The 12,642-nt window shown below is 37.4% G+C and overlaps 1 protein-coding gene across 1 annotated transcript in view; it reads left to right on the forward strand.

Moving 5' to 3' along the window:
• XKR4 (XK related 4) overlaps positions 1 to 12,642 on the forward strand; it is a 212,242-nt gene that overhangs the window by 55,409 nt on the left and 144,191 nt on the right. The gene's annotated exons all lie outside the window — the stretch shown is intronic.

Genomic DNA, 12,642 nt, shown 5'->3' on the forward strand with positions numbered 1-12,642 from the left:
TTTATCTTTTTTTTTTTTTTTTTTTTTTCTTGCTTGGAAACTGGTGTATAGCTGAGTAGATAATGAGCAGATAAGCTTCAAAAACTTTTTTCTCTTAATGAATATACTGCATGCTTTGAACTTTTCTTTATGTCAGTGAATATATGGGGAGTGCAGATCCTGTGAGCTCTGGACTTCTATATGTCATTCTAGTCAGTTGGCTTTGTGCCTGAAAATTGTGAAAATTGTTTACAAAGCACAGCAAAAATCATTTTATCCTCTGAAGACAATTTCAGAAGTGTAATTTACCAGCAATTAAAACCCCCCAAAATATAAACTGAATTACTCTTCTCTTGGGATTCCTAACACCATTTAATTTGTGTTTATTTTATCCTTTGGCATTTTATCTTCTAATAAACCTTCGAGGGAGAATGGAGTATTAAATTTCTATTTAAAGGAAAGGACAAATAAAAGTAGAGTAAGTACACTCTAATGGCCAAAATTATTCAAGATTTTTGGCTTCAGCAGCATGCAAACAAACATCTGTATTTACTGTGTTGGAGAGGCTTGTTTGTTTTACAAAAGCACTTGCTAGAGATTTATTTACAGGTAATGTTTATTTACTATCTCTTCTCCATTTGAGTAGATACAAATTTCCTAAGGTTATTTATTTGTGGAACACCAGCTGTGTCACCATACTTCCGACTCATCTTTCAGTATTTCTGTATTCTGATACTTTGAATATTTCCTTAATGGAGAAGCTGACATTTGCCTTAAATTATTTCAGTTGTTCATTTATCAGGTCTCCCATGTGTGACCCACACAGTTTATTGACTTGGACATCTCATGGTGAAAAGTAAATAACCAATATACTACCAAAGCCTGGTGGTTTTGTTTTAAAAAACAGATAAACAGATCTGTTTAAAAAAAAAAACAGCTAACAGATAAAACTAGAATTGTTTTTCTGAGATTCTGTTGCCTTCTTCTAAATTAACACGTCTTAACTGGTCTAACCCAATTTCTAATTATAAAATTAGAGAAAAATGCTCTCAGAAATGCTGATTTTATTTTGCATTATTTTTTTTTTCACCAAGACACTTCAATGCATCTAGAAATACCCTAGAGGACCACAGTCTCAGCTTGACAGTGTTTGCAGTATTATTGGTTTAGAAGGGTTTGCACTTTGTTGTACATTCTTTATACTTTGTTGTCTTCAGGTCTGATTCTTATACATCAAAGTCCCAGAGATTATTCTGTCTTCTGTTTAAAACTTTCCCTTTGGAGACATATTCTGAAGAGAAGACTTGGAAGACTGAAGGAAACTCATTAATGCCCCAAGTCTGCAAATATTTGCTTGGTGTCCAGCTGTAAGTTGCCCTGTTTTCTCCCAATAGTAGGGTGAAGCACTTCCAGATACGTTCATTTGGGGTTCCCCTTCAACACGCTCCATGCTGATGGAGTCTGACTCAGGGCTTGCTTCATTATGCATTAGCTGGAGGTCTAGATGTGGAGAATTCCTTGTCCCCATACATATTTCTATGTATTTGAAGGATGCTGGTAGGTTGGTGCTTTGCAAGCACATGCAGCTTAAAGGTGACAGCAATGTAGAGCTCACAGGCTAGAAACTCCTTCTGCTTTTGTGACATACCTCATAAAACCCTTCCAGCACGGTTCCTGCACAGCCACCTCCTATCCAGAGGGGTATGGGCCAGCCTGTGGGCGTCTCCTAACCAGGTGGAGGGAGTGGATCTTCCACCCAACCCACAGTCAGGAGCTGCCCTGGGTGTCTGAATGGGAGTAGACTTGCCCTGATGTACTGTTTCAATTTGAATTTGAATCTGAGCTCTTGCTTGGATGGCGTTCAAAATACAACCAGAATGAAATTTTTTGTGCCTTTGAGGAAATTGCATAAAATGGTGCCTATTTAATTGGCTCATTCATTATGCTTATCTTGGAAGGGGCTCATTTGGCTACCTAGGGCCTGGAATGAGAAAAAATTCTGCCCATACAGAACAGCACTTAGGGCTTTTGGTGCATTGCCCCAAGTGACTACAGTATTTCCTTTATAGTGCTGAATGTGTTTTTCTCAAAAGAGGAACAAAACGAATTGCTGAGACCTTTGTGTCCTAGGGGATGTGTCACGGACAGAGAAAAATATTCTTCACAGCCATTACCTTCTCATAGTTATTTCTTGCCAGACCCTCAAGGATAAACTGTCAGTGTCCGTATACAACAGATTATATAAGATCATCATTTTCCACTCCATATAAGATGTTACTGTGAAAGCTATACTCTGATATTAAATAAAAATACTTTGTACTATATTAAGTCTTTCATCCAAACACATTAAGGAGCTCTCCAGTGTTATTATTCATGTTGAACAGAAGATTAAAATGAGCCATGCAAGGGTGAGGCAATCTGCCCAAGGTTACAGGGAGTCAGCAGTTGTTATCCCAGTCCAAGACCTCTCCTGAAGTATAAGCAAAAATGGATGTTCTGGTTGCAATGTAGTGCAGGAAAAGTCTTCTTGTGTAGCATTAACACAGCAGGAGGAGCTGGGGGTGCCTACATGTCAGTAGTTGGGACCAGATTACAAGATAGGGCTTTAATAAGCAGCTGTGGTGTAAATCCAGTAGGTGTACAAAGGTAATTGCTGGACAGAAGTGTAGCTAGGTTTTACAGAGTACAAATTAATACAAGATGCAGATGCAGGCAATATTTTTTTCAGTGGTGATTTGCCAAAACTTGCCGACTGGGTTAGGCAAAACTCTTTGCTAATCTAGCTAAAAATGTTTTGTGCAATTATTATTCTTTTTTTGGAGTGGTACTATCCTCCCTTGAAATGCTCATCTGAGGTTTATACTGTGTTTACTGTACTTACCCAATATTTTCGATCACCAAACAGAAAAGACCTATTATTTTTAGTGTAGTAACCCAGGGAAAAATAATTTACTTGGAAGTAACCAAAATAATTGTAGTATAATTTTGACAGATAAACAGAAGATGGATTGTACACTATGCAAATAAGTTTATAATATTTAGAGGTATATTTTGAGCAATGTTGCTAGAATAGTGGTATAATATCTCTGAAGCAAAGACAAAGAATTCTTATGGGCACTGGATATCAATTTGGATGATACAGCCAAGAACTTTCTACACCCTTTTTTCTTCTGATTGTATCTTCTGTTCCCATTTCCACTTACTGCATGAGAGAGCTGACCCCAGACCCCTTTCCTTTGCTGGCAAGGAACCTTGTGCAGCTCAGGAAATTGCCACAGCTGTCACCAGCAGTGAAGGCTGGCAGAGCCAGGGTAGTGCTGTGCTGTGGCCCTCCGTCTTCCCCTGGGTTTGGGGGAGTTTGGCAAGGTCATGGTTCTCTGTGTGTGTGCTCCCTCTCCCCAGGCTGGCACTGTGCTCAGAAGGGAGCCATCCTCCTCTCCCCACATATATCTATGTCCATATACATTAGCTGACTTACCTGAATGGCTGTCTTGATAATTTACAGTGGCTTTTGGGCTTTGAGAAATGTATGCCACATAGCATGCTAATCTACTGTATTAATGTGAGTGATAAATTAGGCTTTCAGTCTCACTCTGCTGGCTGGAAAAAGACCTTTCTCATGCACTCAGTGCATTCCTCTTTACCTAGCCTTTCAAAGAACCTCCATTTAGAACATTTCCATAATTTTGAGGTTTTTAGAGTGGAATTTTAAGACCTCTGCAAAACTTTTCACCAGCCATCACGTCCTGTATTTCAAGATAATAGATCAATTTTATCATGAAGTAATAATCTTAGAACCATAATAGCTATAAAACAAACAGGTATTTCTGGAGAAGGAAACAAATAAACAAAATAAAACTTCTTTTTGATGTTAGAGTGTGGTTTCTGGCATCCACACAGATCTGTCTTCTACAATGTTAGTACTAACAGCAGATAACAAGGCTCATCCACAAAGGGACTTGAATGCTTGTTATTGCTGTATAAATGAAATTGCAATATTTAGACACTATTGAGATTAAAATTTGCTAAACCACTGCTTAATTTACATCAGGTAACTGATACATTTATATTCCTGCCAGGGAATCTGACTATTCTCCTCCTTTGGATGCTAGCCTTGACTTGTCTGACCTTTTGGAGGATTGTCTGTGCACTCATCTGCAACTTCTGCTTTTCATTATGATGCAGAGGTTTTAAATAAATAATATTTTTACTGAAGAATATGACTAGTACAGAAATAAATATCTCCAGTAATTTTGCATTATAGTTATATGTAGGACAGAGAAAGACTACTTTTATAGTCCAGTGATGACATTGCTTAGTAGTACTCCTTGTCTTAGCTTAAGTTACTTTTTAATATCACTACCATTGCAGCCTTCATCAGTGTCCTTTACCTAGCAATCAATACAGAAAGTAGTTACAAATCCCAACAAACTGCAAGAGCCAGGCGACACCTGTACCTGGTCATTTCACTAGGCCTCATGGTCTAGCACATGTTCATGTGCTCACGTCAGGCTTTGTGTACTTGAGGACCTTGCCTCCTTTGCTTCCCATGTTCCATTTATGACTTTGTGTTTACAGCCTGTGAACTCATCAGGTCAGGAACAACCACACAGTGTGTGTAGAGAGTGGCCCAAGCACTTGAAGGAGCACAGCTGTGTGAGTTAGGAGATTACAGAGTCCTGCTAATGCAATTATAGTGCACACATTCACATCAGGTTTAGATCATTTAGCTCTGGTTTGGTGTCTCTGGGTGGTGCTGCATTGCTTTGCTTTGGCTTCCCAGTGTTCATCTGACTAGCATAGAGTAGCCTCTAAATGAGATGTGATCGTGATGCATAACAAAAGGTTGACCTAGCACACATTGAGCAGGTATGATTTGTAGGTTATTTTTAAAGAATGTGGTTCAATGCAAGATGGAAGCACAATGACTTTTTAAATTAACAGAACTTCCAACAACCAAAAATAGATTATTCTGTGTAACACTGCACCTATAATACAATCTTTTTGCCAAGGACCTTGCCACAAAGGAGCCCAGTTCTGAAGACTGTACTGAGGAAGATACTTAATGATGGGCATACATACTGGGAGTGGGCTGTACACAGATAGCAGTGTAAGTAATGGTATATTATAATGGTATATTAAATATCATGCATTTCATTTCTACATTTTCTTACTGGAAAGAAAGAACAACAATTTATTGCCTATTGATGTAAAGAGGTTGGAGAAGCCGATAGTTATTACTATTCACTGCAGTGCATTAGCTGTGTACAGGAATAAACCACAAGCCATTTGTCAGTTAGACTATTTCCTTGCTTTACAGATTTGAATGCCTTGAACATTTATCTAGAAGTTACCTGAGTATGCTCCAAAAATCTAATCCCTGAAGGTGAGGTGAAAAGAGCTTTCTGTTAGACGTCATTCAGCCAGAGCTGCAGACTGAAGGGTGACAGCATCATGTGAGAGCCATTCACCCAAACTGTCATTTTACATTTCCAGGAGGAAAAAGATTTAAACATCCACTTTATATGTGTGATTGTTTTCTTATCTTTTTCCTCTTCTCTCTTGACCCTTCTGGAATATATTTTCTCCACTGTTTCTTTGGGGCAAAGCCTTAGCACCCTGTAGGTTTTCTGTCAGACACTGTGGTTTGCACTCGTGACCCAGCTGAGTGAACTGTGAATGTGTAACTAGATAAATGTCTGAATCCTCACTAAATAACAGCTGTTCTCCACTAGTACAATGCCAGTTACTGAAACAGAATTACTGCAGGTTTGTACTGAAATGTGTGTTGTAAGAAAATTGATCCAAAAATTACCCGTGCCAATACCTTACTATTAGAACACAGCAAATTATAGTAAATCTGTTGACTTGTGACTTACATCCCATTCTGCTCTCCCCAGTCTGCAGAGAGGAATGCAATTCAGATTGAGGAGAGAATGCAATTTCAAAAATCTTCAGGAGTTATAGTTTTGTTTATTTCTTGCCACAAAGCACATTCACATGGCTGGTGGAGATACCAATGCCTCTCTTTTGGCATTTAGTAGTTAATGATTTGGAGAAGAAGCACTTGCTTCTTTGAGAGTGTTGGTCCAGAAAAAGGAGCTCTTACCCCTTTCTAACCTGTGCTACCCCCTTCATGAGGTACAGCTCACCACATCTGGTTCATTAGTGAATCAGCCATTCTAGATGAGCCCTCTCTGGTAGCAATGTAAGTTGTGACAGAGCTGCTGTGACCCTCTCCTCACCATGCAGATGTTCTGAACACATACGATGTGACATGGAGCTAGTTTAGTAGATTTTTTATCAAAAATGCTTAAAAATGTCTTTTAGCACCACTTCTCAACTTGTGCACAGTTAAAAAGAGAAATATACTTGCCAATAGCCTATTTTACAAAGTAAAAATATTGTAGCATTCAATATGTGTAATAGTTTGTAAAATGAAAGCTGTGGGTTATGTTTTAGTCACTGAGGGGTTCTAAATAAACTGCTTTGACCAGACTAGGAAAACCTGAGTAGAGTCTGAAAATGTTTTCCAATTTTCCAATTCAGATCTTATTCCTGACCATTTACAGAGAGCAAAACTGCTTTCTGACTTCAGATATACCATGGTAGGTGACAGACTCAGAGGTGTGCAGTGAAAGAATGAGAAACAATGGATGCAAATCAAATCACTGCCAGGCATAAGGAACAAGTTCTTTGCCTTAAAGGCAGTCCAACAGGAGGGTGGGTTACATAAAAAGCTTGTGAATCTCCATTCTTGAAGACATTCATAATGTGACTGGAAAAGACCCTGAGCAAGCTGATATAACTTCAAAATTGCCTCCACTTAGAAGCCTGATGACCCCCATTAGACCTTTTCTAATGGCATTATTTTCTAGTTCGATGATTTTGACTTCTAAATAGAATTTTGAATTTCTGCAGATATCTCCATTTATCTCTTGTTAGCACTGAGCACCTCATGTATGCAGACGTGTGCACCATGCTGTGCTTGTGCATGGTTCATGTGTGCAAGGTCACTTGATGGAGAGGGCTTAGGTTGTAGCAGAGGAAAATTTGGTTTCTGCTGGGGTTTCTTCAAGCACAGAGCTGGCAGTTCACTCTCTGCTACACTTCAGCATGGCAGGTGCCATCTGCCAAGGCCATGAACCTCTGGAAAACATGAGTTATGGAGCATGACATTCACTGAAGAGTTGTGTCTGGCATATGGGATCCTTAGATGAGCATGAGGAGAATTATTAGCAGTACTCTGTAAGCTCAAGACAGGCAGCCACACTCAGTGAGCCAGGCTGAGGCTCATGCTCCTCTTGGTGACTGGTACCCTAGAGGGAAACTGAAGAGGCATCAGTGAGTCTCTTGCTGAATGCAGGCTGCACAAGCAGTTTGTTCTGGCTGTGTTTCACACAGAAATATGTTCCTCTCAGCTGATCCCAAATATTTAATTCTGTCACTGGGTTCACTCTGGAGCAGCTCCACAGTCTCTGTCAATGAAGGGTGTCATGCTGTAAAGTGCTTGGCCCCAGTTACCCTGGTTAAGACATTCAGAAGAGTTCTGCAGGTGCAGAAGCTGAACTTCTGTAAAGCTTCCATTTGGCACAGGAGAAATGGCAATTTTTTCAGAATTTGTACTGATGTTTGGTGTCATCATGGATTTATTTTCTCCTAAAGTCTCGTTTTAGCTAATTCTCATTGTATCCTTACCTAGTCCTGCCTGAAAAGTTAGCTCCAGATATTCTTATCTATCTCATGAGCAATATGGGAAGTGGAGAGGATCCACACAGGTGTTCTTAATTTCTTTTCTCCCATACCTCCCAGCTGCTTTGAAATTCAATAGGGCTATCAATTGCACATCCTCTTGCATGTGTCCTCTTGCTTTTTTGAAGTTAGAAATAGTGGCGATTTAATCACAGAATTCATACTAAGTTGAGATATTAAAAATGTCAATGCATTGTATATTCAGTGTTTACTTCAGAAATTTATTCTATGATCCAATATCATATCTGAACTTGTAAATATGTGCATATATATATATATGTATGTGTATGTGACTATATAAAATAGCCTTTAGATCGACATTTTCACAAAAAGTTTTCTCATCTTTGAATATTCTGAAAAAAACTTTTGATTTCATTCAGTTCTCAGAGCGCCATTTCATTATAAATCTAAACCAGATATGAGAATCATATATGTAGTTGTTTTTAGTTAAAATATGTTTTATTCATGGGGTTCTTTAGTCTGCCTTAGATTATAAACTCCTTGGTTGGGAACTGTCTTTAATAATGTCACAAATAAGCTCTACTAGGACTTTTGGTATGCCATTTACAATAGGAACAGGATTAAATAATGTCTGTATTTTTTAAATGAGTCTTAGACTGGTGGTGGTGGTTTTTTTTTTGCTTTCTAAAATGATCTTTTCTTCATCAGTCTGCTCTGTGTGTGTATTCAGAACTAAATTGAAGAACTTTCCTTTTAATAAGAACCATTCCTTTGAAAACCTCTTATGCTTTCAGTGATGATGCCTTTGCAGGATAACAAGAACATTGGTCTGTCTTGTGTCATGGATAAAGTTATTTAATGAAGTTGTGAATGTCAAAATCTTGCTGATAAATGATCACGATGAACACAGCTTGCTTTTCAAACCCCAGACTTTATTTACAGGGCTAACAATAATAGCTGTCTCCCTGACTATGATATTGTTCATCTGTGATCACTGAGAAGCAATAAACACGGACAAGAGGCATCTTTTGAAATATTATAGGATTCAAAGTATGAGACACATGCTAGAGTTCATTCTGTGACTCTTTACAACTCTGTAAATCAGGTGATGAAATACTGTATATTTTCAATACAGTGCTGCATTGTTTGCTGAAAACAAGCCATGGTAACAAATTCTTTTTAGATTGTTATAGCTCAGTTGTGAATCTGTTTGTCATTCCCACTATTTTCCAAGGAAAGTAGGACTCTTCTAAAAGACACTGCATGTCTTTAGGTAGAAATTAGATGGGACATTCATTGGTCCTTCAGGAAATGTAAAAAATATTTTTGGTAAGGATGAATGAAAAGAGAATTATTTCATTTTTGAAGTTAAAGACCTTGCTACTTGGGTAGTATCTTTAATGCTACAGTCCCTTAATCAACTCTCTTCCCTTCCCCTTGTGTATCTTGCAAAGAAACCAAAGAAATCAGTTTATCCTGTGCTTCACTGTCTCTAAGAATAAAGAGCTAACTAAATACCAGTACTGAAAAGTGCTTTGAGATTTACCAATAAAAGGCTCTAGAGCAAGGTTATGTTTATTAACAAATAACAACAGTCAGGAATGGGGGTGTTGGTGTAATGGGTGAGTAGGCAAGCTAATCTGTAATTTTACATGGTCTAGCATTTCCAGAAGGCACTCTGTCCCAAGAAATCTGTGGTAGGCTGTTACTGTTTGGATTTTTCGTCTTACTGGATCTTCAGCTGTTCAGATTCACAAATGGGCAAAGATCCTTGCACTAGTGGGAAAATGTATCCTGTTTCAGTAAGGGATAGACAGCATTCCCTTTCCTTCTCAATATTATTCCATGTGGTCTGTAAACATCCATCTTTGAAGAAGGCTAAAATACCAAATGACTTAAAAAGAGATAGTTTTGCTACCTTCATTTATAGTGACATAAGAGTCTTAAAATTTATATAATATCTGTAATAACTGCTCCTGCTTTAAAATATGCTTTATCTGTTGACAAAAAAAAAAAAAAAAAAAAAAAAAAAGCCTATATAATCAAACAAGGATGGTCTAGGTCTTGAAGTAACCCTTTATAAAGCAGGATATACTATGCTCTTTCACTGTTTCTGGTACTCCACCAGTTCATTTAGGACTAGCTTATATATCCAGCCACAGCACTACATTTTCATCTTACCTTGGGATGGTATTTCTTTAAGCAGTGTATTACCTGTGTACCTCCTGATCTGCCAGTGTACCTACTGATCTGTACCTGTAGCTGCTTGTTTGCTAATTTCTGGTTGAAACTCAGGAGATGTGTTGATTGGATTCTCAGGGAATGTTGATGTTCTTCAGGTGGGAATTTAGAGCACCGGGTTACTAGCAATGGCCTTCAATTTTGCAATGCTTTTTTCTTCTTATTTAGTACATTTTCAAGGTGCTGGTGATCTTCAGATTATGCAGCCTCTCTGCTTTATCATCTTTCTTTTGAGGAAAGTTTCAGGACAACTTATAGAAAATAGGAAAGCAGAAAATTATTATTGTGGGTTCATTCCTTTATGAAGCTTATAACAATGAATTGTTCATGGTAGTGAACTTATGTCTCTCAAATGTGAGAAATATTAATTCTTTGCTGCTGGTGATCTACCATGCTTTATGATTCTTTTGTGTGCTTCTCTGAAAACCTCCCCAAGAGGAGCCATCAAGGCTAATCAAACCAGTGGTGTCTGTCCCTCTCCAGCAATAAAGAAAAATAGGACTTCATGTTTGTCATTCTAACAATTGAATTTTTATCACAGCATTTCATACTTAAAGATAAAACTTGAATTATGTACTGGACAGCAATTTTGTTTTTAGCCATGTAGCTAAAGGATTAGATGACAGAATTAAATTTACTTAAAAATAAAAATGAATGTGAGCACGCTTGATACTCCAGTTTAGTGAACTGCCTCTCATTCAGCTCTATTAAAAGGCTTATGTGGAAAGGATATTTTATTATTGAAAATATTTTGGTTTTAACTTTTTCATAGTTTCATGCTAAAAGATTTGACCAGTTAAGTTTTCAGAAACCAGTGTGTCTTTTTCAGAGAGAAAATCAGACCTTGAACATTTCAATGGCCAATGAAAGGAGCTTCTATAGAATGTTCCAAAAAGGCTGCTGTTTTTAAAAAAATAAACAAACCCAAACACTAGTTAATTGAACTTCGCAGGATGATGCATGTTCATCTGAGAATTTATTTTGGGAGCTGTAGAATGCATTTCCATATTTAAAGGGAGCATTTATCTGTGATATTACTAAGTTCCCTAATTTGCCCTTGCCATCTCAGGAAGCACCTAACAGAATGGAACAAAAGGAATATTATTTGGCAATGCAATACCAGGAGAATTTTCCAGCATTCAGTATTGTTCAACCCTGTAAAACCTTTTGGTATATATTCAAAGGAGGGTAATAACTGAATTTTGGAGCCTCCTTAACAGCATATGGTACAGAATACCAAAAAAGCCTTTCCATTTAATTGAAATATAACTTGAATTTTTCTTATTAATCTCTAGACTATGAATGTATGAACTGAAGTTGAACTGCTTTTGATAGTGAACTGTCCAACTCTTCAGTGTCTATTCAGATATTCTTCATATCTCCTGGGTTCCTAAGAGACTTTTTGCCTGAAATCCCATATTTTGCCTTCAGTTTGATGCATAATTCTTCTGCATTGCATTTTATCAATAAGTATTCTGTTTCATCTATTCTTCCACCAGAGATTGGGGCTCTTTCTAACTCTTCCTCTATAAAATTAGGAAATTTGACCTAAATAATCCAGGTATCTAAAACTCTTGCACTGAGTAATGAACCTCAAGAAAACATAATTCATTTAGAGCAGACACCTATCCAGTGTTCTATGTTTATATTTTAAAAGTTACCTACTTAAGGAAGAGTGATCTAGGTAAATACTTTTAATGTCTATGATAGTTTTATTGAAAGACTTCAGTGCGCAAGAGAGAAAGGAAAATGTGGAATTTCAGGACACAGAATTCTTTGCTCATTGGTAATAGGAGAATGACACTTTGTTATGAACCTTGCTACTTGCTCAACTTTTGATGTAATCAGACAGCATTGGCTGATTTTAGAAGAACAGTCAGTTTTGGTAGGAAAATATTATAGACTGAGTCATCAATTGGTCTTAAATTCATCTTGGAGATAAACTGCTTCCTTTGAAACCTTGTGAAACATTATTGTGAAGTCTTTAGCTGATTTAGAAGTAAATTAAATGCTAATCTTCTGAATACTTCTCTTGGAAGATTGATTCAAGTCCTAGCAGAATTTTTTACAGCAAAGAAAATTTGTGATTCTGAAGTTCCTTAAAGATGATTCAAATTTTGCTATTCATATTGACCAGCTGTGTTAGCTCAAAGAGCCAACTCTGACTTCCTCTCCTTTCAGGCAGTATTTCAGAGAGGATTGTTTGATTTTGACACAAGAAGCAGTGGTGCCTCCTACACTACCTTCAAAAGATACCAAGGCACAATAGAAGGGTGTGCAATGAACCTTCCCTAAAATTGTTGTCTTTCAGGTGAGGTGACAAAGCCATTGAGAATTTAATTGAAAAAATTCCTGCAGCATCTATCACATTGCATAAATTTAACATTTGTTGTTTTTCAGTCTATACTTGTTATTTTATGCCTTTTTTTTTTCTTTATTTTGAGGGTACTAGCTGGACTATTCTTTCCTAAAGAGTTAATAGGTGTTAGTGAATCATCTCATTATACTGAATGATTTTTTTCTGTATCTGTTGGCAAAATACACTGTGAAAGAAGCATCATCTAACTCATTCTTGTGGTCCAATAGATAATTCTATTGACTGAATGCTGAAAGAAGTGTTTCTTTGTAAAGACTGTGTAGCCTGGTTAAAGGAAGATTCTCCTTGGTTGTCACAAAGGAGAAAAGTGTTTCAGGAGAGATGAATTTGGC

This window comes from Ammospiza caudacuta, chromosome 1 (assembly GCF_027887145.1).
Source record: "Ammospiza caudacuta isolate bAmmCau1 chromosome 1, bAmmCau1.pri, whole genome shotgun sequence".
NCBI classification, from domain to species: domain Eukaryota; kingdom Metazoa; phylum Chordata; class Aves; order Passeriformes; family Passerellidae; genus Ammospiza; species Ammospiza caudacuta.